Source organism: Astatotilapia calliptera, chromosome 9, assembly GCF_900246225.1.
Source record: "Astatotilapia calliptera chromosome 9, fAstCal1.2, whole genome shotgun sequence".
NCBI classification, from domain to species: domain Eukaryota; kingdom Metazoa; phylum Chordata; class Actinopteri; order Cichliformes; family Cichlidae; genus Astatotilapia; species Astatotilapia calliptera.
Window position 1 is genome coordinate 7,596,842 of NC_039310.1, and position 25,771 is coordinate 7,622,612.

Genomic DNA, 25,771 nt, shown 5'->3' on the forward strand with positions numbered 1-25,771 from the left:
TATAAAGGATCTGTTGCTAACATCTTGGTGCAGATGCCAGAGGACACCTTACGGGGTGTAGTGGAGTCCCTGCCTCGTTGGGTCAGGGCTGATTTAGCAGAAAAAAGAAGAACCAACATTATATCAGGCTTGGTGGTCATAAACCTGATCGGTTTATACACGCTTAGGAGCAAAATGTGTTGCTATATCATTTAGTTGATGTCTTTTACAGTGAAGGTGCTGGTTATTAAGACTATGCCATACCCTGTTAAGGTACAGTACATATTACAAAGGCAATATGTGCAAAACAGGTCTTACTGCAGTACTGTCACCTGCTGAAACAATTTGATGTATTATAAATAAATAAAATAAAATACAACAAAGGAGGCTCTGAAGTGTTGAGCAGCTGAAATCCAATATCAAGGAATGATAGGAAAACATTTCACTTTGAAAAACTGCAGCAGTTGTTCTTTTCAGTTCCCAAACACACAGTGTTGTCAAAAGAAGAGGTTGATGCAACATAGTGGCAAACATGCCCCTGTCCTAACTGAGTATGCTCACATGCACTTGTATGTGAGTGTGTATGTGTATATGAGTATATATAACATTCGTAATTTCCTCCTCATCCCAACGTTTTGGAAAATTAGGTTCTATTTATTTATTTTTTGGCATTTTCTTGTCAAGATGAAAAATATTTTTAAAAATAAGAACAACAATAAACCTCTCTGGTGGTCGAGAAAGGCTGACATACAAATAGAGAGAAGCAGGCAGTGTGAAACCCTGCAATACTGAAACCTCTACTGCTTCCACAGATTTAGTTGCTTTTTAATCGCAAAAGACTGTTATCCAAAAGAAAAACCAACCCGATCCCCACTGAACATCAGCACTCTGAGACACACAGTCTGGCAAAGTACATGTTTATTGGTACAGACCTACAACACATGTCACAGTGGTTACTAAATAGTTTCTCAGTGGTCTTTAAAAGAGCATTAGAGCTGAGTAGAGTGGGTTAAAAACACACAAAAACCATTTATATATATATTCAGTGCACTGCAGTCTGGTGTTAAACTAGAGGTTTTTTTTCAATGGCTTTCTAATATTTCAATTTTGTCAAGACAGACAAATGGATAGTATCAGATGGAAAATAAACACACAGAGAGTGGCACAGGGCTTCCCTTACCCTGTTTAAATTTTCAATAAAGAATCATGAAATCATCCTCCAAGAGGAAGCCAGGCCCAGTTTTTGGACAGCGAACAAAAGCAGCAGCTCACCACAGCTCCTCCAGTCATATTTTATGGTTAATTATAAAGCGTTTGATGCGAGTGGCTGTTTTTAAAAGGCCAAATGGATGGGATTGCTGTGAAGCTACAGTGTTCACAGACTAGACATATGGCTGGGTGTAATCACCACAAGGTTTCAGCACACGCTTTAGAAAAAAGAAAAAAACAAACAAAAAAGAAAAAAGAAAAAAAAAACAAAAAAACGGAGGCCTGGCATGAGAACACAACAACACAAACAACAGGCTTGTCCCCAACACGTTGCATTCTTGTTAACTGTTACTTTAATTTGCAATTGGACACGCAATCATTTCAGGCTCTGCTGATTTTTCAGCCCTCCTTCCCCACCCCGCTCGCTGATATGAATCAAATGGCAGACTGTGAGCTACAGTACCATCCTGTGGCTCTGTTACAATACTGTGTCGGCTCTGGGGTTTGGTTTATCAGCTCCCCTGTTTCAGTGCTAACAGCCATACCAACTGCAGACTGGGACTGACATTGTGATGATATTGAACTCTGACCCTACTTGTTCCACTGCAGGCATCTGATGTAGAGATATGCTTCTGTCTGTTTTATCAGTCCTGCTCTGAGCACACACACGCGCCTGCACAGAAACACATATATACCAAGCATGACACATCCATATAGAGGTTATCATGCTTTGAAATGTCAGTGGCAATCAGTGCCACATCATATTGTGGGCACAAGCATATATATATATATATATATATATATATATATATATGAAAGTGAATTTTTCTTCTTGGCCTTTTGGTCTCTTCTCTCCTTGTCCTCTCTTTTTCCCATTACGCCGCCCCCATCATCCTGTCAAGCTGAGGAAGTGTGCCTAAGCAGACACTTAATTTGTCTTGTTTTGTCATTAGCGCTGCAGCCACTGTGCAACCCACCAACACATGCCCCTCGTATCGATTTAATGTCAGCTGCCGCGTGGCAGTGATGCACGAATTGGCCGCCCTTGTTTTTGGTTTTAGGAAAACTAATGGGATATAGCGATGTAATGTATGTCACACATTGACAAGATACATTGGGCAGGGGGATGACAAGTAGGACTAATGGCATTTGATATGATGTGCCTTCACTGCTTTGAAAAGTTAACACATATGGCAGGCTGGCTGTCTGAGATGATGAACCAATGGAGGGCTGCCTGAATTCATAAAAGGCAGGAAATCCTGTGTGTCCGCTGATCCTGCTTCTAATCTTGTTATCACACATTTCATGACTGTTGAACTGATAAATTGTGCAGTGGCTATTAAATAATTTCCCTAAAAATAACAAAACATTTCATTTTGGCCCAGTTTTCTGAGAACTGTATGTGCTCAAACTCCTACGTTCTGTCATATATACCTTTTGTGAATGACAGTTTATGTAAAACTGTGCCTTCAGTCATCACTTTGAATTTACAGCAACATAATTATATGAGGATTACAGAGATTTTGTGTTCAACTCTTTAAAGCAAAGTGTATAATATATGATACATGAGAGTGTGTTTTTGAGACTTCTTAAAAATTTCTTATGATCACAGACAACGTGAAAATGGTCCTATGAGGATGCTTCAGTTTGCTCTAGAAACAGGCCAATCCCCCCCAGTATTATCTTAATACTAATAGATAAAACTTTTTCAAATAGAAGGTGACCTGATCACTTTGTAAAATGAGTAATTTCATTCATAAAATGACCTTAAAATATTAGATCCAAAACCCTCTTCTTTTTTGTTTACCATAAAGAGCAGCACTTTTACTGCATTAATTAAGTGTCAGCAGCTTTCCCAGATGGATAAATGTGTCGTCAAACTGATGCGGTGACTGACTGCTTTGTTGTGAACCACAAAAACAGGCGGATCCTTTCAGCGGGGCTAGTGAGGACACATTTTTAAAAAATTGATTTTAAGTGACTAATAGCTATCAGTAGCCGCAGTAAGTAATTTGTTTTTTTTTTCTTCAGTGTCAATTTTTTCATTATTGTCACATTCATTAATGTCATTTTGTGTGATACTTTATGTGCTGTGCTATCCCATTTTACCAAAATTGCTTGCTTTTTTTGGAATAATAAGTCAATTAGGCATTTGTGGCCGTCCAGCTACTTCAGCTGTCCACCGCCTGGTCCTGTCAGTGTGGCTGCTTTACAGCACCCCAGATGGATGAATGAATTTATTTATGTCAGGCCTTTCATCCCAAACACAAATGGCTTTACTGCCATGGGCATAATACACTGAGTGGTCCCTGATAGCATATTAGTAAATGTGAGTAGATTCTTACAGTAAATTGCTGTTTATAACTTCTGAATAGTTGCACAGTGTTTTATTTAAGTGGGCTTTCTGATATATAAATAATGAAACAGCCATAAACTTAGCTATAAGTTCTCCCATCACCCTACAAGACACAAAAATCTGCCTCTTCAACTATTTTGTCATCTCTGAAAAACACTAGACGATACTTTTCTGAAAATCATTCTTATTCTGTGCATGAATAATACTCATCTTTACAGTTTAAGGAGCTTTTAGGTACCTCAGTGTCAAAGATGATCCATGCACAGCTAAAAGTAGGTTTACCTACACCAGGATGCTTGTGAGCTGTGATTTAGTCCAGGCAGCTTAGTTCCAATGAAGGACATTTACTGCTCCAACCATAGTTTTGAACATTTTCATATTTTCACCACAAACGATTTATAATTCCTTGATTTGTGGCCAAGATCTGTTACTCATATACAACAAGCCTAAATGAGGCACATTTGAAAGCACCTTATGCTTTCAACTTTGTGTCAGCAGTTTGGGGAAGACCCTTTCCTGTTCCAGCATGACAAAGCTTCTGTAGATAAAACCAGCTCTTCTAGAAAACACCCTTATTCAGTTTAAACTAAACTGACCTCAACCCCACCCCAGTAGGTGAAACTGGTAGCAAACTGAAATGTCACATGTGCCAGACATCCATCACTGTGCATTTTTCTGATACATCATTAGCCTCCCCCTCTTTTTTTCTTTTGACATTGGTGGGCAAGATCCCCAACAACATCCCACTCCCAACAACCATCTGTGACCTTACCATTTAAACCAGAGCCTGCCATCACCATCATCACCTATGACGGCACAGACACCAACACAGGCCAAGGCAGCAAGTAGGTGGAGTTTAGATCACATGCCAGGTATGTCCACCACCCTCACTCAGATCCACACAGAGCAGATGCAGCAGGAGGAGCAAGCGTTTCCAACTTTCACATGATTACGTCTGTACAGGGAGGGGGGTTGGGTGGATTGATGGGTGAACCAAATTTCTAGAACGTGGGAGACTACTGTTTATGGCCTGTTTTCAGCCTCGAGGGAGCTTTATATTTTAGACATGAACACAGTTTTGTCCCTTAAGTGTATAACTTAACTGTAACCATGACAATAAAAATCTCACGACAGTAGCTCAGTCCATGACATCACCACATAATTTCTAAGGACTTCCACTCCTACAGGGGTGGCCCTGTAGGTAGCCCAGTCCATAGCGAAACATAATGCGGTAAAATTGTTTTCAGTAGAAGGGCACAAAAAAAAAAAAAAATTCCACTTTCTGATTTTTTTCCCCAGGTTTAAGGTTGGAGTGAAATAGCTTTACCGCTTTCACCAATTTGATTTCAAAAGAGGATTTCTACCTGATATCAGTCACCTTTGACCACTACTGCTGATAAACACGTACAAGTTTCTGTTCTGGTTTAACTCCGCTTCTAGAGCATGCTGTAGTTATCGTTTGGAAACAGCTGCCATCGTGTGAGGATGTGCTGGTGGTAAATCCTTAACTTCCCAGTCAGGAAACATACTATAAATCACCTAGTGAAGACAAAACTGAACATACAGATACCCATAAAGAAGCAGCAACTGAAGGTGGCCGAAGGAGTCATTGATTGATCAAAATAGTTGTTATATTTGAAATCATTTTAGTTTAATTACTATTGAATCTCAAAAAATGGGGGATTATAATTCCTAATCAGTTTTTGTTTAAGCCCTGAAAGTCTGCACTTCAATCGCAGCTTTTTCTTGATTGGATTTCAGAGACAACATTACAGAAAACTGTCTCACAGTCCAAACACTTATGAACCCAACTGTAAGCACAATGTCCGCATTTTGTAAGGAATAAAATTGACAATGCAAGAAAAATGAAAGGATGCAAATAATATTATTATTAACTTATTGTCTTACTTTCGTTAGTGCTAACTTCTTGCAAGAAGGAAGAAAAGAAGAGGCTCTTCATTTTCAGAAAAAGAGGACTGTCCCTATTTTTATTTGACATTAACAGCTAAAGACCACGCCCTGAAAAACAAATTGCACTTTACTTTGACTTGAAAACTTTCCATATACTTTATATAACAAGCTTCAGTGTTTACTTTGTGTCAGAAGGTGTTCTCTGCCTCTTCACATCTCTTCGGCAGTTTCCAGGCAACTGAAGGGCACGGTGATGAGAACAGCAGAGCATAATACAGGGCTGGCATAGCTGCGGCAGGAACTTGACAAGTTTAATGAAGACAGGCAGGGAAACAAAGAGGAAGGGGGGGGTGAGAAAAAAATAAAACAATGGCGGCGATGACTGCAGGTCAGATGAATGAGGAGAGAGCAGAAGAGCAGCACAGCGGCTTGCAGATGGCTTCCAAGTCCCCCACAAAGTCAAGCAAAAAGACCAAAGCCTGGCCATGATATATGTGGTAATAAAGTTATTAGAGGCTTGGTAGGCAGTTTGCTTCAGGGGGTGATTCAACAAAATGACCTCACTTAGATATGATGCTGCTTTGGAAATGGCTCTGACATTCTGCAAAGCTGAACCCACAACCCTCCCAAAGCTCCTCTGATATCAAAACATGTGGAATGTTTCACTTGGCTCAGTAACACAATACAATGCTTGGAATTTATTTGGGTTTTCAGGGTGGGCGATGGTTTTGTGAGCGAGGGCATTTTGAAGCTCAGCTGAGAGCCCCAGGTGGGTTTTGAGGGTTTAGCTCGGAAATTGGACGATTCAGTGAGATGTTTTGCGGAAACTTGCTCATACTTGGATCTTTCACTGTGTGTTTAACACAGGACTCAAAGGGCTTCTTTCTCGCTACCCACATTCAGGGTAGTTAAAAAGATTTCATGGCTAAGGTACCCACAAAAGGCAATGCTAAACTGTAGACAAGACATAACTTTACAAGAAACTTTGAATGTAAATATTTGAAAACTGCTGTAAATCTAAAAGCAAATACATGAAACCAGAAGAGGACAAAAACAACTAAACCAAGGAACAACATTCCCGTTCCTCGAATTCGTCAGAGGAGTGGCTCACATTTGCCCAGGAAACCCTTTTTCCAAACATGAAAGCAGAGCCCGTGTTCCACCAAACCCTCGAGACAACAGGGGAGCACAGATTTAAATAAATACTTTGCAGTGCTCTGGTTTGAAGTTTGAAAAGTACAAGTTTATATGTCTCTGCGGGGCTTCTGTAAATACTATAATGGTCTGTTAAAAAGATCAAAAAAGTCAGCCATTGGTGGTGTTTGTTTTCAAAAAGAAGAGACCAATACTGTGCAAGTTTGTATGTATTCATCTGGTGTAATCAGGAACTAGACTGCAGCAGCTTGTTGCTTGGGGAACGTGTAGTTGGCCAGATGATCTCATCAGGTTCCCCTTTGTTTATTGTAATTAAATTAAGTCACGTGTCTGATAGGACTCTTTTAGCATTCTTCTCTTGTTGCTTTATATTGTATATAGATATGTTTTTTAGCTGTTTTTCACCATTAGTATCACTTTTAACAGTTTACAGTCGTTTGTCATATGCTGACACGTTGATGTTGCAGAAAACCCCAATTAATCCCACGTGATCCTCGTTCCAGGAGGATATCAGGCAAGTGTTTAGGGTTGTATATGATGGAAATATCACACGTTCTCCGATTCATCCACAGACAGACATTCCTACAGATACCCCGCTGGCTCATTTTCAAGCTATTTCTGAATGTTGACACATTCAGCCTGTGTCAACATTCACTCTCTGTTTATCAAGGAGGATGGATGTGAAATGTGTCTTTCCGTGAGTGCCTGTTAAGTTCACATCAGAAGAGACATGCCAGAGCTTTTGTCTGAGTTAATTACTAAAACAGCATCAAAGAACAGAACAGAAAAGCACTCAGTGGATAGCCTCCGCTGGCTGGACAGTTTGTCACAGCTTCAGAACCACATCCTACTGCAGTGATAAGGTGTGCGTGCATACATGTACGTGTGTGTGCGGAGGTGTTTGTCAGTTGGACAGCAAAAGGCTCTGTGTGTTTGTCTGTATTTGCCTGATGCAAGCTTGTGTGTGTTGTCATGCTGGGTGTCCCACAACAATCGACAGTGAGCCGATAAAGAAAAGTGCCTGCATGTGTCCAAACATTTTAGCTGCGCACAGAACAGTGTGAACACCTTTTTGCAGTGATTTTGTCAAATATTTCCCTGGAAGCAACACAAGCGAGATCACATAGATCACAAACAGGGCTTCCAGGGGTGTATTTTTTATTGTGCAGGGGTTTGGTGACACCCCAATTTCCATGTTATACCCACCAGGTCACATCAAGGGGTTCTTCACAAATCCAAACCACAAAAACATTTTTGTAAATCAGGAATAGTGGAATCTGCTCATGTAGATTTAAATATTCTGCTATCTATATATAGCGCCTTAAGAAAGGAACTTCCAGAAATACATATGCAACAGAGGTGGGCAGATCCAAATATTTGACAGCATTCATACCAATGGCATAGGCATTCCTGGCCTTAGGGCTGGGCATATCATACCATTCATGGTAATACCGGTATAATGTTGGGCAACGATAAGAAAATGAAATATCGCAATAGAATACGGGTAAAACGCGCATGAGGCAGTGCCTTTGTTTTCATATGCACAGACGGAGAATGAGAAGGGCGAATGCGGATCGTTGAATGAAACAGATGAACCACAACTGGTTTGTAAGAAATGCTGCAACTTCAGTGGTGTGGAACTTTTTTTAGCTTTCATCCGTCAGATACACAACAAAGCACTATTTTTGGTAGAGCATGCTAGCGGCTGTCGTTATTATCGTGTTTTTTGGAAAATACGGGGCACTTGAAATTGATCCTTTGATTTTTCTGAAAATCGACCGTGTCCCTTATAATCCCGTGTGCCTTATGTATGAATTCTGGTTGTGTTTACTGACCTCGAAACGATTTTATGTTGTACACGGCACTCGAAAATCTGTCAAATGTTTCAGTACGACTTTGCTAAGCTACAAACCCGCACCACTTGATGGATTGTCGGAGCATTGCGGCTATCGTAGGCAGGCGCCTCGCGGAGTGATACGTAGTGTGCTTTAACATAATATTACCGTATTGCGTTTGTGTGGTTTTTTCTTCTGTGGATATTATACATGGTTATGCAGAGGATATGTTGGCCAGTTTCCACTGGAAATGCCTTTTGGTCAAACTGTCAGCAAGGAATTTGCATTTGCACTGTTACATTTTTCTTGTTTAAGTGAAAATACATTGATGTTTGGTGGGGTTTTTTTTTTTGCACTAATAAAGTTGTGGAGTTGTAAAGTATTTTGTCTAGTGTCAAATATATCGTCAGTTACATCGTGATTGCAAATTTTCAAATGTATATCGTGTTAAATATTTTTGGTCATATCGCCCTGCTCTACCTGGCCTGTTATTAGTTCGTATTGAATCATTCCCAACATTTTCAGACAGCAGGGTTTTTTTGCCAAAACACAGTTTGCGCTGACAAATCTGTCCCAAAGTGCTAAATTCAACAGGAGTAGTTGAATTGCTAGGCACAGGGACAAGAAATTTAAAAAAAAAAGCATTGAATAAAAAAAACAGTCTGTCCAGATTCATGGCAGTTGAACAGTCGTCATTAAGCTGATGGTTGACATCAGAGTGGTTACGTCCATCTTTTACATAGTCTATCAACATGATTTGTTTGGTCAGACATTCGACTCAAGTGGCTTTTGTCAGACTTTACTTACTCCTTTGTAGTTTAATACTTCTCAAAAGCTGAAATTTTTGCATGCGAAAAAACTTTTGATTATGATTGGTTCTTTTACGTCTGTGTGATCTGCTTGAGCGTAAAGTAAATCCTTTTCTAGCAGTTATACAGTGAGAGGTACAAAGGCCCAAGGTCTTTGAAAAGCTGTTTAATTTTTCAAATCCAATTTTCAGCGCTTTGTGCAGCATAAATGAAATTTGAATCACATCTATTGTACTGGAGTGGAGCCAAAAGTTTAAGCTAAATGTGAAGCTAAATACCAAAAAAGGGTAAGTGAGGCTCCGTGTGTGTGTGTGAGTGTGCATTTGATTGTGTGACTTGGGTGAACTGAACCTTTAAACAGTGCTTTTATCCTCTACCTTAAGTTTGCAGTGTTATACGGGCAAAAACACACGAAGAACAGCATTAGAGAAACATCTTACAATACTCTGGAATATGACTTTGTGAGCTTTTAGCAAAATCACTGTGTCTTTATGTGGATTTTTTGAGTACTTAAGATTAAGAGCTATCAGTTTGGGAATACCATTCTTCTTGCACTATTGTTAGATATTTCCTACCATCTTCAGATATAATCATATCGTCAGCTCTTTTTATTAAAGTCCCTATTTCAATATCTTTTTTTCTTATTGGAGTCACGTCTGGGGCCCAGTGAATGACACAATAAGTTGATATCTTATTCAATTGAAATGCCATGGAGCAATAACGATTTGGTACAGCAAACAGCTTGCAAATAAAGCTTGTCTCCCTGAGCGGTAATAAAAAGCCTCATGTGGAAGAGGTTATATTAGGACTGTGAGAAATCAAATAGATAGGATCTGGAGTGCTCGATTTCACTCAGAGCTCTGAAAAGAGTGTTAGCCTGGCTTGTGGGACCCAGCATTCATTGAAACGCTGCAGATAAACTAAGTCAAGGGAGTTGAGCAACATGCTGAAATGCCAGCAGGTCACACATAGTCCAGAAGCCTCCTGCTATGTGTCTGGAGCCACACATTGGGCCTTATTGACTGAGTTTTGTCAATTTTAAGCCAGTGAGTTGAAATACACTCAGCTAGGTTGCTGTGAGCTTTCTGCACTATATGTCCCAAGAAACACAGCCTCGGAATTGAGCTGATGAATGAGATAAATCTAATTTATCCAGCAAGATTTCTTCCAAATAAAGACGTTTTCTTCCTGGTTTTTTTTTTTCCTGTGACTGTTTTCTTTTTGTCTGAAAGTAGACTAGAACTAGAACTAGCCATGGACCTGCAAGTAGACAGAAAATCAGAAATGTATTCAGAAAAGCAGCATTCCATAGAAAAAAATGCTAACATTAGCAACACCAATACTGGTTAGCTTTATAGCTGCTAGCTAGCTTTATAGCTACTAGCTAGCCCTGGTGTCACTATTGTTGGTGCTCATTTTTCCACAGCTTGCTAAAAATTAGATTGGTGGTTGCTCTTTCACTAAATAGCCGAGATGGATTATTACAGTACTGTATTCTACACTACAGCTATGTGTATACTGCAATATGTGAATCTAGAACAGTTACTTTTTAATGGCTCCAATAGATCAGGAATGATAGTGCATGTAAATTAAATGTTATTGATACTAGGTAACTGAGAAGTTGTTCTCAGTGTCACAGATGTAGCCTACTGGCAAACTAGGTGGCTTTAAAAAAGTAAACACACGTTTAGCTTCACCTTGTGTTTCTTGGAAATAGAGCGTATAGTTGTACACTTACACGGGTGATGCAATCCATGCTTGAAGGTCAACAACTACAAAAACCTTTTTACTATGCAGTGTGTTAACCTTTAACCAGGGGCAGCTTTCAGGTTTCTGCATACACAAAGGCTAACAAGGTCACACAAGCTTGGCATCCTGTCCACATGCCTGCGGGGTTCAGACTCCACTTTCAGCTGGAGATAACCTTACTTAACAACAGAGGTCCTGGGACTCTGGGCTGAATGAGCCACTGATTATCTGTGTTTACAAAAGTTGGTGTCATTGTAGCCCTGGATGTAAAGTGTCCACCAGCTTATCAGTTAGCACTCCTTGATGCTTCTTATCAAATGGGCTCCTGTGTGAGGAGTGGAGCTGTCAGAAGATCTGGATGATAAACAAGCTGCAGCTGACCTAACATGTCTGATAGATCCCAGCAAAAGTTAGCATATATCTGTATTTGGGAGGGAAAAAAGTTTGTAAGGAGTGGGGGTGGATAAATGGAAGCCCCTCTCAGCCCTCAGGACATAATTAGACTTCCCTATTCCACCTAGCATAACACAGTGGAGAGTACCCAACTCCAGGGCCTGCTACAATCTTTTGATTAGCTAGCCAGGGTTTGTAGAGGAGCACTGCCTTCATCTTCCCCAACTATGTGCAGAAAATGTACATGAGATGTTATTAAGGAAAAGAATATAGACCGTGCATGGATTTCACATGTCCTTGTAATTCTTAAGGCAAATGAAAAAGGGCTGAATTGTAAACGCTCTTGTGATACATTTTCTTGTCAACACTGGCTTGCTAACAAATGCTATTAACAGGATGTGTGTGAGTGTGTGCGTGTTCTCGTCTGAGTGCAGTTGAGGAGTAAGCCTGTCAGTGGTGCCAACTCTTGAGCATGCAAAACACATTTTGCAGTGTAATTACATGCAGCTAGCTGCTAAACAGCCATGTCATCTTTGCCCTAAAATTTTACTGCCTTGGCTTTCACTCTCTGTCTCCGTCTTTCTCTCTCATGCACAAACGCACACTGAAACACACACAGGTGACATCCCTTATCCATCAAGCGTGGAGGAACAAAGAGGCATCCACGGGGCAATTGTAATCTTCAACGTGTATCATCAGTCTGTTTGTACGCCTCTTCTGTCTTGAGGAGGAGGAAGACAAAATGATCACCTGCCTCTAATAGAAAGACAGACAGAAACCCTTGTTGTCATGCCGTGTCGTGTGACATATGCATGAGAAAAAAAGAAGGCATGCACACAGACTTCCGTATGCAATCTGAGGGCAGCTGTGAGGTGAAATGAATAAAGAATGCAAATACAAACAGGATGTAGAAAACAAAGTAGACAGCAAACAACAAAAATTATAGTCATGCAAGCATGAAAACTTTCTTTGTTGATTTCAGTTTGTGTGGCAGTTAGCGAGTTTTAAGTTTTCTTTAGACTTTGTGTCTTTAAACAAAAAGCCAGTATTTGAACTGTGTTATTTTGTACTTTTCTTACTTTCAACAAAGAATAAAAAGACCAGTGGTGCTTTGTGCATAGTTAGCTTTTGTCTTTGTTTTCTAATGTGGAAAACAAGGGCAATATTGCACAAAACAAATACAGTTACCATGCAGTGTATTGTAAAGGTGTAACAATAGTGAGATGTTAAACTTCCCTATATGCAGACGGTCAGGGCATGATATTTAAGGCCTCATTCACAACTATGTAGCACAAAAACTGTATATATGAATGCTTACTTGACAAATTTCACTTTCCCCAGTAGCTCGTCTGTTGGATCTGCTCACACAGGCCAGCTTTCACTCCCCACATGTATCAGTGAACTTTGGCTGCTCATGACCCAGTATCTGGTTCACCGCTGTTCTTTCTTTGGACCACTTTTGATAGATACTGATCACTGCAGACCAGAAACAGCCCACAAGAGCTGCAGGCGCTCTGACCAGTCCTCTAGCCATCACAGTTTGGTCCTTGTTGAACTCACTAAAAATCCCCACATTACCCTTTTTCCCTGCTTCTAACGCATCAAGTTTAAGGACGTTCACTTGCTCCCTGATAGATCCACCCACTATATAGTGATAATCAGTCTTATTCACCTATCAGTGATCATATTGTTATGCCTGATCAGTATACATGGCGGTACAGGAGCAGACTGTGTCTTGGCCATGACAGATAGCAGCCTACATGTTGAACCTTCACCTTAGTTGGTTAAATTTGGTTGCAATGGGTTGAACATCCTGTAGTTCTCAGAACAGCACCACCAAAATAAAACTTGCAGTGTTAAAACAGAGTTTATCATAGAGGTGCATGTGTGTGTGTGTGTGTGTGTGTGCGTGTGTGTGTGTGTGTGTGTGTGTGTGTGTGTGTGTGTGTGTGTGTGTGTGTGTGTGTGTGTGTGTGTACGTGTGTGTACCTGTTTAGACATCTTTGTGGAGACCAAAAATTGAAATGTTACTACAGTCATTTACAGTGTTGGGCAAGTTACTTTGAAAAGGTAATTAATTATAGTTACTTGTTACTTCTTCAAAAAAGTAAATGAGTTAGTAACTGAGTTACAATATTCTAGAAGTAATTAATTACTTGAAAAGTAACTATTGCGTTACTTTAAAAAGAAATTTTTAACCCTCTGGTGTCCAGGGAATAATTGGCCATTTTTAACTACTTTTGATTTGACCCCTACATTTCACCTTTAAAAACTATTTACTTTGCCTTCTTTTCAGCACAACCTCACCTGTCTGAATTTACAGTTATGTTTTCATTTTGACATACTGTATTAACACAATTGATCTAAAATCAGACAAAAACATACAATCAGAGTAGAAAAAGTTATATCTTTTACTGTAACAACCACTAAACATGTTTAATGAATCATATTTCATAACTTTAAATGCAAATATAAATTGACAATTTTAAAATTATATGCACAAGTTTTGCAAACAACATCACAAGCCTGATACCTGCAGGTCTGACAGCAGCAGGTGTATCACAGTCATCTCATTGTTCTGACACACAACACAAAACTATCCACAACACTACACACTAACTACAAAAGACATCACATCACTCCTAAAACTTCCCCCTCTTCCTAAACAACCAAATATCATGTTGACATTAAATTTTTTAATTGGTCGACATGGTGCATTTTTCCACCAACATGAAAGGGCAGGGTTTTTTTTGCTCATAAGCAGAGAGTGCTTGCTAGCGCTGTCCTTAGACAGTAAACGTGACAAAACTATTGAGGAAAAAACAGGCAGGTATATATTGTTTATCATGAATTTGGTTGTATGTGGCCTATCAACACAATTTAAAAACTGGTATATATCACCTTGTTGCTTTGTCTTAAAGTGGTCATGTGATTGGCTTACCACGACTACTTTATTCTTCCTCAGTCAAGCAGCAGCACTCATGCGATTGTTTTGCCCCCTTAGCTCCAGGTGTTGTGCCAAAAAGTGATCGTTGGGCAGAAAGTGATTGCTGTCCGCAGGAGTGCGCGCAGCTGCTTAAAGCTGTAGCGCCCAGATTACTTACATAGTCAGCTACTTCCGCGCAACTGATATAAGATGCAGTAAGCTGAAGACAGCTTCAACCGTCTGTTTGTTGAAAAATAGTAACGCGCATTTTCTTGTTAGTAACGATAACAGCGTTGTAACGATAGGAATAGTAATTAGTTAGATTACTCATTACTGAAAAAAGTCGCAAGTCATGTCGCAAAAGGGTGTGTGCATTTGTGTGTGTGTGTGTGTGTGTGTGTGTGTGTGTGTGTGTGTGTGTGTGTGTGTGTGTGTGTGTGTGTGTGTGTGTGTGTGTGTGTGAAATGTAGTTTTGGAGCAAATGCCATTCACACATGAGTGGTGGATGTATATGTTAGAGACTACAGTTTTATAATAACAAACTTACATGTACTACTGAGCATTTTGCAATTTGTAATTAAATAAGCAGTCCATATTGGTAATGGTGTCTTTTGGCACGTTGGAATAATCATACGCCACAGGCAATGCTTGTTAGCAGGATCGATTCTTTGTTGTTTTGGATCTTGAATATAGCAGCAATATATGTAATGGCAAAATCTCACCAATTTGTTCTCCATTGGAGAATGCTCTGAGTGTTTGAATTGACAAACAGCCTGCCACTCAAATCGCTTGCGCTCTTCTGAGATGTTTCATTAGAACATGGTAGTCAATTTGTCTCTCTTCCTTTTTTTCCTCCCTTATTACTCCCTCTCCCTGATAGTTCTGTGCCGACCCCAGTTTAATGAGGCCATTCCATTCTCTGGAACCCCTATACAAAATAAATGTGTTGTTTTAATCAACACGGCCCGGCTGATTGCATTTCCACCATGGAACTTTTCCTCCTTTATTTGCATCACGCTTGGAGCTGTCACCGTGACCTTGCCGTGCACCTTCTCGGGATTCACCCTCGAGCGGGCCAATCAGCCCACCCACTTGTGTGATATAATTCCATAACAGTGCTGGGATATTAATGTCAGATGCCTGTCACACCCAATCGCATAGATTCACTATCAGTAATGTCTCTGATGGAACGGAGAGAAAAAGCAAAAACAGCCTCTCGGTTTGGAAATGAGACGACTGTAAACATCTTTGAGGTGTTGGCTGTCGGATTTCAAACAGCTGATGGGCTTTCAACAACACAACATTTTTGTTTGTGTGTGTGTGTGGTAAAACATGTGAAGCTGAGAGGGACGGGATCTGTTGGCTGGGGTCCCCGACACGCGTTGATGTGCCACTTTCGCTCCGGCTCCCTACTGCTCCCGTCAACACTCCATTCTTCCTGTCCAGGGTTGTTATACTCCTTTTCTTCTTTCTTTCATGTTCTCTTTATTACGGTCTTTTAAGGAAATTATCCCAGATTCCCTTTTCCTCTTGTTGGAGGGATAATGTGCATGGGAGCTGGAGACGTGCAGCCTCTCTCCGTCTTCCTCGTTGGCAGCTTAATGCTGCCTGTCTGCTTGACTCCTTCTTCTCTCAAACGGGGGACTTGCGGTGATGAAGATGCCTCATCTCTCTGTCTCCTCTGGAGGGCCAAATTGCAATGTTGTGCCATTAACCAGAAGTTGCACTCATGCCTTGGCAGCTTATTAACATATTTCATGTGCCAGTGCTGCTCTCTCTTCACAGTTTAGCCACGCTTTGTGTTTTTTTTTCTTTTCTTGCAGTAATGTGGAAGTTATAAGTTAAAATAACTTATTTTAGAAAATTCAAGTGAAATAATCACTGTTTCCCATAAAGAACAGAGGCAAGGATGTTAACATATAATTACAGTGTGTGTGAGTGTGTGTGTTGGGGTGGGGGTTAAAGCCAATGCTGATTTATGGTGCTCTGCGCAATGTTTTGGGTGACAAAGAAAAGACAGAGGTGGCCACACACATGCAGAGATGGAAAACAAATAGCTGGCCACACACCGACATTTAACCGCACGGCATCTGTCAGCAGGTTATGACAGAATCTGGGAAGAGAACAGTTCTTTTCTTAAGCAGTGTCTCAGAGTCATTACTGGAGTCTTTCAGGGATTGTACACGCACCGATACACAGAAACATGGACTGCCACCATCATTAAAAGGCACCTGCTTCTGCTCTGCCCCCTCTCCCTGTCGTCTTCTTTTGTCTGCTTCCTTTTGTTCAATGCTAATGGTCCACAGTAACCTTTGGTCAGTCCAAGAACTAGGAATGCTGCATCAACTGGCCGGCAGTGAGGAGAGTTAACCCCAGGACCAGGGAAGGCCTGAACGGGCCAGGGGAAACAGAGATATTTTTTAACACAGTGATAGCACAGAGAGCTCTTATTAGCTGTGCATCGGTCGTAATTTACTCAGTGTAAATGTGGTGGGTAGATTGGCAAGTGTTAGCTCTCAAGTTGGACTTACCATATGGCAGTGAGATTTATACCTTTTTAACACAGCTACAACTGGAGAGCTCCAGCAACTAGATGCATTACTACAATATTTCCATTTTGACTTCCCTAATAGATCTGCTTCAGCAAACAGCTTCAGCAGGAATGCAACTGTCTTCTGAGCAATTTGAATGAGGCAACATGTGAGAAATAAACAAACTATACCGATAATATTTGCTTTTATTACATCCAACTGACTGCTCATGTGCAAACATCGGAGATAATACATGGATTTCACTCCATTAAGGGGCACGAGTGAGCTCCTTGCAAACTTGTCATCAGTGGCTCTCCACGATCGAGCTAATTATTCCTCATCATATCCAGCAGGTAGTAATTAGGCCTTTGTTACTCGCTATCACAGTGTTGATACAATACAAGGCTCTCAGGCTGCAATTGTTCTCCGCAATTGTGAAGAGGTAAAGGAGATTATGCATTTTAATAGGTGCGAATTAAATACGAGGCAGAACCCAGCAAGCAGAGAGCCCACCTTCTTTGTGTTTACTACTGATGTTTATTCATGGAATATAGGAGCATAATATCATGAATCATCACGCTCAATTGAGTGTTCTTGACTGCCGCTTATGATCAAAATGCAAAACCGGGATGACTCCTGTCTTGGCTGATATACAGGAGAGGCAAAACAAAGAGCAAATTGGCTATTTAAGACATCAAGCTTTAAAAAGCTGATTGCTGAGTGTGTTTTCTGCAGATATTGTTTCGCATAGAAGGGATGAAAGGGAGCCTAAGTGATAGGCTAGCTGATTTTGAAGAACACAACACTCAGAAGACTCTTAGCTGATTGCTGTTACACCCCCAATCACAATCGTGTACAGTGTTGTGATGTACTTCCAACAGCTGACAGTGCTTTCTTCTGATGTTTGCTTCCTAACATCACCCAAGTTGTTACCTAAACCTCTCTAGAATGAGTTGTGTTCATGTGTGCATGGCCTCTTCAGAGCTCGAACTGTGCTCCTTTTGCAAAAGTTCCTTATCTCTACGGGACAAGAATATGGGAGAATGTTGGAGATAGGGGGTAGATGGGATTTATAAGGAAGAATAAGTGCCATCAATTTATGGTGGTCTGCAAACTAGGTCCAAATTGTGCTTCTTGCTTGCTTGCTGCATTTACAGTTTCACTTGCATTATTACATTATTATATTTTTCAGAATGACTGAGAACAGGTCAGAAGAACCACTGGGGATTTCTACTTCTTTTTTTCATGCTGGCTGACTGGATGTTACACTAACTCACTCTCCTACAAAGTGCTGTTGTATGAGTATCTCACCAGTGCTGGCTGGTTTCCAGGATAATGTCAGAAGAAATCACTGTGACACAAACCAAACATGTATTTAAACTTCAACAATCTTAAATACTGTACTTTCGGGCCCATTTTGGCAACCTCTTGTCCCAAAGTGAAATCAGTCACAAAGAGGGTGCGGTACCAAAACCCCCCTCATGATTGCTTTGATAGACTTTTGCAGTCACCTACAGAATGCATGGAAGATGCTGACTTAGTCTGTTAGTGCCTCAGCCAACACATTTCAAAAGGCACAACTCTTAGTTTGAGGGCAAACATCTCTGTTTTTGGTTTGTGTTGTATTTTTCACAGTTTAACTACTGCTAGGAGAGTACAATGCTACACTTTGAGACCAATTTTGACTTGAGACGGCTAGCAAATATTTACAAACTAGTTGGGGGATACAGATTAATCCCCTACAACCACTGGTAACCAGATGGTTGCTGACTAGTCTCTAGGCCAGTGTGACTGGATCCTTAATGTTCTCATTTGCTGTAAATGTGCAGTCACAGGGGTCCTACGATTGGATGTATCCTTATCTCAGAAACCGTAGTCTCTCAGACTAAAATAAAAATCCCCCAGAGAAACTAGTTCTGTATTTGGGGAATCACACTATATTGCACTTTCTTGCAGAGACTTAGATCAGACAATTCCAAGTTGATATCTAGCCTTTAAGTGTAAATATACAGCCAGGAGATGCCAAGTAGATCAAACAGATCAAAAGCTCAGCAAACTGTTTGATCTGTTTGTGTTCTTGTGTGTCTGTGTTGTCTGTTTTTGGTGCTTCTGTTCCTAAAATCAGAGCTGCTCGTGAGAGCGTTTTGATTTAAGAATATTGTGTCAGGAACCTCCAGTTTTCTAACTAAAGTTTTGCTGCCATTGGATACTTTGTTATTCTTTCTCACATTGTTCTGTGCTGCAGAACTTACTGTCCAAATGCGGGGTTTCTTTGGAATTTCCAGCTGTACACATGAATAATGATTACTAAAATGTCTGACCAGGATAATGTAGTGGGGAGACTATGACTAAGTGTATTTATGTGGTTATCTGGTCAGTGGTCACTGCCTTACAACATTCCACTACAATTGTGGAGATAAAGGGAAACAAAACCATGACTGTATCATTTTTGTAGTGTGGTCTGCGGTGCTCTGCCTGGTTATAGTGAACGAAATGAGAACAAGTAGCAAAGTTAATATGGATGCAAACCTATTTTTAAACCCCAGTACAATAATCTGTTTTTGAAAAACAAAGGATAAAATGTATTTGCTTCTGTCATGGAAGTCAGTGATCTTGAGCTCGTCCTATATTCCTTTAGCTGACTGACACTTTGAATGACAAAGTGTGTAGAACACAAACTCACACAACAGCTTCTAAAACAAATATGAAATCACATAGGCTATTATCCCCTCGGCAGTCACATACAGGGATAAAGATACGTTAACATTCATATACAGTCAAGAGAGCATTTTCCAAATGGGAAAAGTCCAAAAGATTCTCTACCACAAATGTAAAATGAATCTTAAGATGCAAACTTTTTGGGAATTGCGATGTTAATATTAAAATAAATTAACTGGTAATTTTATTTTAAGCTAAAATTTTAAATCTACGTAGTAGCAAAAAATGTGGACACATTAATAACACAACTTCATAAATAGGGATGGGTATCGAAACCCGGTTCTTGTTGAAAACCGGTTCCCACTGTTTCAATTCCTTGGAATCGTTTGCCATTTTTACAAACGATTCCCTTATCGATTTCAGTCGCCCCGAATGACGTCGCCACGTTGCGGAGCGTCGCTTACCAGGCAGGAAACACGGCGCCTAAGCTCAACGCTCAAAAGTTTGGTTATACTTTACGAGAACGGATGACAACAGGGCAACTTGCAAAGTAGATATTTCATTTAAGGGAGGAAACACTACGAATATGCAAAAGCATTTGCTCACAAAACACGCGATAACCTTAAATGAATGTCGTGTTTTTAATTCTGCTCCAGACTCGTGAATCTCAACCCAGCAGCAGCGGTAAGGTTTGCACGTTTGTCCTCTACCGTTAATGTGGCAGATAAATAATCAACTAACAGTGCATATTATGTTAGCGCGATCTGCCTTATTACAAAACCTGCTATTACTGTCCATTTAGGTGACCATGATGAGAGAGACAGACAGAGTCTGGCTCAGATGCTGGCAGTTCTCACTGCAGTCTACTGGTAGTGTCTCCTTTCAGGCCAGGATAGACGAATGTCACCGAGCAGTGACTGTTTGTGGTAAAAGGCTTGCACCCATTTGCCACAGCAGATGCCCCCGATTTTCAGTAAGTGAATGTGTTTAATTGTAGGCAGGGACATTACTGGATATTCTTGTGTAATTGCTACAGAAAAATTTATGTTATACTTTGTTATTGCTACAGAAGAATATTTATTTTATTATTTTACATTTACAATTTTTCCTGGGGACCCTGTGACACGGATGATCTAATATCGTCGTGTTAGTGTTGATCCTGGAACAACATTTACTATGTTGTTCCAGGATCAACATTGCAAGTGACCAATCACATTGTTGTGACGTTATTCTTTGGCGCGCCAAGCCATTCGTGCATTTATGAAATTCCAATGTTGCAAGGACAATCATATCAATTCTGCTTACCGTTTATTAAAGGGTTAGGGTTGGGGTTAGGGTCAGGGTCCGTTGATCTAGCGGACAGAGGCGGTTTCTCACAGCTTAAGTACAGTTTTTTGTTTTACGGCGGTTTTTCCCAAAGTCGCAAATGTATGAAGTCACAACATTCTGATTGGTCACTTGCGATGTTGATCCTGGAACAACATTTACTATGTTGATCTGGGAACAACACCAACACGACGATATCAGATCGTGCCCTGTGACACCCCATTGAAGAGCCGTAGGCTGTGGATCTCTTAAGATCTCACTGTTGGGTTTGTAAGGCCATGTTACTCCTAAATGTCTGTCTTGTTCAAAGAGAAGATATAAAACAAAGTTCTAAGCTAATCGACCTTAGTGTTCTCCTTTTTTAAAAATAAGAATCGATAAGAGAATCGATAAAGAATCGAATCGTTAAACAGAATCGAAAATGGAATCGGAATCGTGAAAATCTTATCAATACCCATCCCTATTCATAAATTTCAATATTAAAAGGACCGTTATTAACAGTGTAGGGACTAATGCGTTATTAAGTAACGCGTTACAGTAACGCGTTACAGTAACTACGTTATTATTGTGGTAATGAGCACGGTAACTAGTTATTATGCCAAAATCAGGAATGTGTTAATCGTTACTGGGATTTAGATAGGCTCGTTATTCGTTAATTCGTGGGTTGCATTCGACTTACCTCGTAAATTGGAACACGGACCTGGGAATGATGTCACACTCGAGTAAACGGCGTTCTGGTTAGCCTCGTCAGAGAAGTCGGCATTCCAATATGGCAATGGAAATCGAAAACGGTTGTTTTGCTACCCCTCTCCTAAAAGAAATTACTACTAAACACATATGCAGCCATAGCTGGACTTGGTGGACCGATGGTGATTTTTTTGCTTTGATGTGCCGATGTTTTTTTTGTTTTTTTTCCGTAACGGTATAAACAATGAAAGGTGGTGGATTGGCTAGATGCTGGCAGATGTGTAAAAAATAACTCAACTGTTTGGTGGTGTCATTGCGGCGCTTCCACAGATTCAGTAACATTAGCAAGTGGTGGAGGCCAGCAGGTGGATGAGGGAAACGGGAGGCAGGAGGAGAGACCCGAGGCGGCAGCCGGTCTGAGTGTCAGATGAACTGAACTTCAGGTAAGAAGTTATGACCTGCAGTCTATCTGGGTCAGATATAAACCAAGTTTAGGTGTAGTTTATTCTCGTTGTGCTGACTTTTTACAGTCAGTTACTCATAACTCGTGCTGCATACTAGCTAGCATGATGGAGTTTCTATACAGCTGGGCGGGTGCTATGATGTTACTGATGTTGAACTTTATTTTATTCATAAAGTTAGTTAGTAGAGTTTCCAACCGTCCTGTAAAAAACGGAATCGTCTTGTATTCAGAGAAAATATTACGCGGTTCATATTGAGGTGAAAAGGAACGTGATTTGTCCCATACTTCAACTACAATGAAAAAAAAGACACAAAGCTGGAGTTATTCTGCGTCTTTACGCTGCAGCTGTCTCTTCTTCTCTCATTCTCTCCCCCTCCCTCTCCTGTTGCTACTTCAATCATGAAACTGATCAATGATCAGCTGATTGGCTTTTCTGTCACAAGTCCCGTCTTTCTTGTTTGTTTATCGCCCACTTTCGCCAGAAAGAGGAACCCAGCGGAGGTTGCGTTAAACAACAGCAGCACGTTTAAGCTTGATCAGCTGTTGTTAGAATTTATTTAATATTACTTTCTAGTATCAGCGGATGTTTGCTGGAGCCACAGCTGTAAAAGCTGCTGGTCATGATATCGGTATGGATATGTGGTGAGAGGGAAACATCAAGATGAAACCAGGAGATGTCTTTACTGACTCATCAGTCTAGCAAAGTTTTGCCGTGGGGGCCAGGTAGGGCATTAACAGGGAAAGGGGGGCACAAAGAAATACTTTTCTTTCTTTTTCTCATTTAAAATGTCTAGCTTTTAACAAATAATTATCTGAATCTTACAACAAACGATTGATAGATTGATACATATATACCAACAAGACAGTGTACATCACTGTCACAACAGCGTTTGTTTTCAGGATTTATGGCAACACATTAACAAGAGGAATTCTGAGTAAAACCAAAGTTACTTTCCCTAGTAACTAGTTACTTTGAAAGTAACGAGTAACTTGAAGTAACTGAGTTACTTTTGATAGCAGTACCTAGTAATGTAACTAGGTTACTAAATTTAAAGTAACTTACCCAACACTGGTTATTAACGTGCCATGCATTTATATTTAAACTACAAATATTGCAGTAGTTTGTTTATCTTAGCTCTCTTTGCGTTTCTGTGCTTCCTTCAATCTCCAATTGGCCCCAGAAGGAGGTCGTCCCTTTAAAAACCTGCTTCTACAGGAGGTCTCTTCAAAGTGCAGGTTTATGGGAGATTGCTGGACCATTGGAGTTCTTTCTCCATGGTCAGGTAGTGGCGGCAAGGAGCAACAAACAGCGAGCAGGCAGGTGAGTATTCCAAGAGGACGGCTCCCGGTGGTGAGTTTTTAGACTGACAGATTTCAGATAGTTTGGTCTGCAGGCACACACACAGGAGGAGTCTATGGTGCAAAGAGAGGTCCAGGTGAGTAGGGGGGTTGGGTTGGGGGGGTCAAAGACAAAGCTAGCCACATGAATTATCCTGAATATGGTGTCATTTTATGGCTGTAACAACTTACTGGACAGTGGATGGCTGAACTGCTCCCAGAGAACTGCAGGTGGACAATTAGTTGATGGAGTGCAGATGGGCCAGCTAGAGAACCAGCAGGAACTGACAGGAGGACATGTCTATGGAAGGATCTCACAGGTGAAACCTGCACACTCATGCTTAGAGAGGGAGAAAGACAGACAGACAGGGCTAAAGCAAGAAAGAGGCAGCCTGCATTGGAGCCAAGCAGGGATTAGACCCCCTTTGTCTTGCAGAGCTGCCTTATTTCTTTGCAGTACAGATTCAAACTGGAGCTGCAAAGATTCCCCAGTGATTCTGGCTGAGATGACAGCATCACAGGTCAACTGCAGATTTATTACATTCACGGTTGACATGGTGGTTAGCACTATCACCTCACAGCAAGAAGGCTGTGCGGCTTGGTGGGGTCTTTCTGGGACATGCTCCACTCCCCGCACAAGCAGTTAAGAAAATAGATGGACGAGCGTCCATGGATGCCAATCTGACAATCCCAAGGTGTTAGATACAATTACGTTCTGGTGACTGTAGAAGACATTTGAGTACAGTGAATATGTTGTATTAAGCTGCTGGAAGCAGCCATCAGAAAACGAGTATAGTGTGGGCACAAAGGCGTGGACATGGTCAGCAGCAAGCACAAGTAGGTTGTAGCATTTAAAATGGTAAATATTTGTATAGCGCTTTACTAGTCCCTAAGGATCCCAAAGCCCTTTACACATTCAGTCATCCACCCATTCACATACTGGTGATGGCAAGCTATATTGTAGCCACAGCCACCCTGGGGCACACTGACAGAGGCGAGGCTGCCGGACACTGGTCCCTCTGACTACCACCAGTAGGCAACGGGTAAAGTGACTTGCCCAAGGACACAACGACCAAGACTGTCGGAACCGGCAACATTCCGATTACAAGACGAACTGCCAACTCTTGAGCCACGATCGCCCGGATAGTTAAAACAATGCTCAACTGGTACCAAGTGATCCACACTGTGAAAGTGTACTAAGAAATCCTCCTCCAGATGTTTACACTATTACAATATCCTGAACCAATCATGGTAAGATGGATTCATGCTTTCTTGCTTTTACACCAAATTCTGATCATCCGATTGTCGTAGCAGAAATCAATAGGATTAGAAAGCAGCTTGGAGACAAAGTCAAAGAGGTGAGGCTGTGATGGTTGGGACATGTGTGGAGGAGAGATAGTAATTATAATGGATGCTGAGGATGGAGCTGCAGATGGGAGGAAAAGAGGGAGCCTGCAGAGAAGAGTCTTGGCTAAAGGGAAGGAGGACGTGCAGAAAGTTGGTGTGACAGAGGAGGATGGTGGGGATAGGGTGAGATGAAGGCCAGTGAACTGATTTGCTGACCCCTAAAGGGAGCAGCAGAAAAATGAATTAGTAAAAATAAAATCAGCATTCACTCGTGTGCACACCTGCAATCTCTGTTCAGATTTTGCTCCTTACTTTTAATTAAAATTTCAGAGCTTTTAATAAATTCTGCCAGACGTAAACACACAAATCACATCTGATAAGATAAGAACTTGGCCAACTTACAAAAATGTTGCCCTTTATTGTGTCCACTGTGTGCAGCAGCCTAACACTCACTAAAATCCCTACGGGTGTGGGAGAGGTAGGAGTGGGCTCTCCGTCAGCGTGATTCATGAAGTCTTTCGGCTACACAAACCTCGACTTTTTTGCTTATTTCCTTCAGATTTTGCGTTAAGAGCTTTTATTAGGAGAGTAATCACTCACCTCTAAGTATTGAACACAGTAAAACTCCTGCCAGCTCCACCTGCACAGCAGAGTGGATGATTGCTTAAGTTACTACATAGGATTATAATTTGTTTCCTTCCCTGGCTTTTCCAGAAGTGACAGGAATGGAGAAAATAGTCTCGACCTTGCCTACGAGTATGGTGGTTTCTGAGTGCACGGCTAAGTCAGACTTTTTATCACACTGCGCACATAACCAATGAGAAAGTGATGCTAACTTCTCAAACACCTCTTTGTCAGACAGCGAAATCGGATCTGACTTGAAACGACTTCTCGAGCTGCAAAATCTGTAATTCACCCTGACTGTTGAACATCACGCACGTATATTGAGCATTTTCTCAACATAAATACAACCTTCCCCCCTTCGACTTAAGAGCTTCGAGGCACGGATGTTTTCAGCGTGGTGAATCAAATGGTGTGTTTGTGCTCCTTCTGAACTAATGCATTTGTGGCGAATGCTCCTCTTGAGCCCTCCTCATGA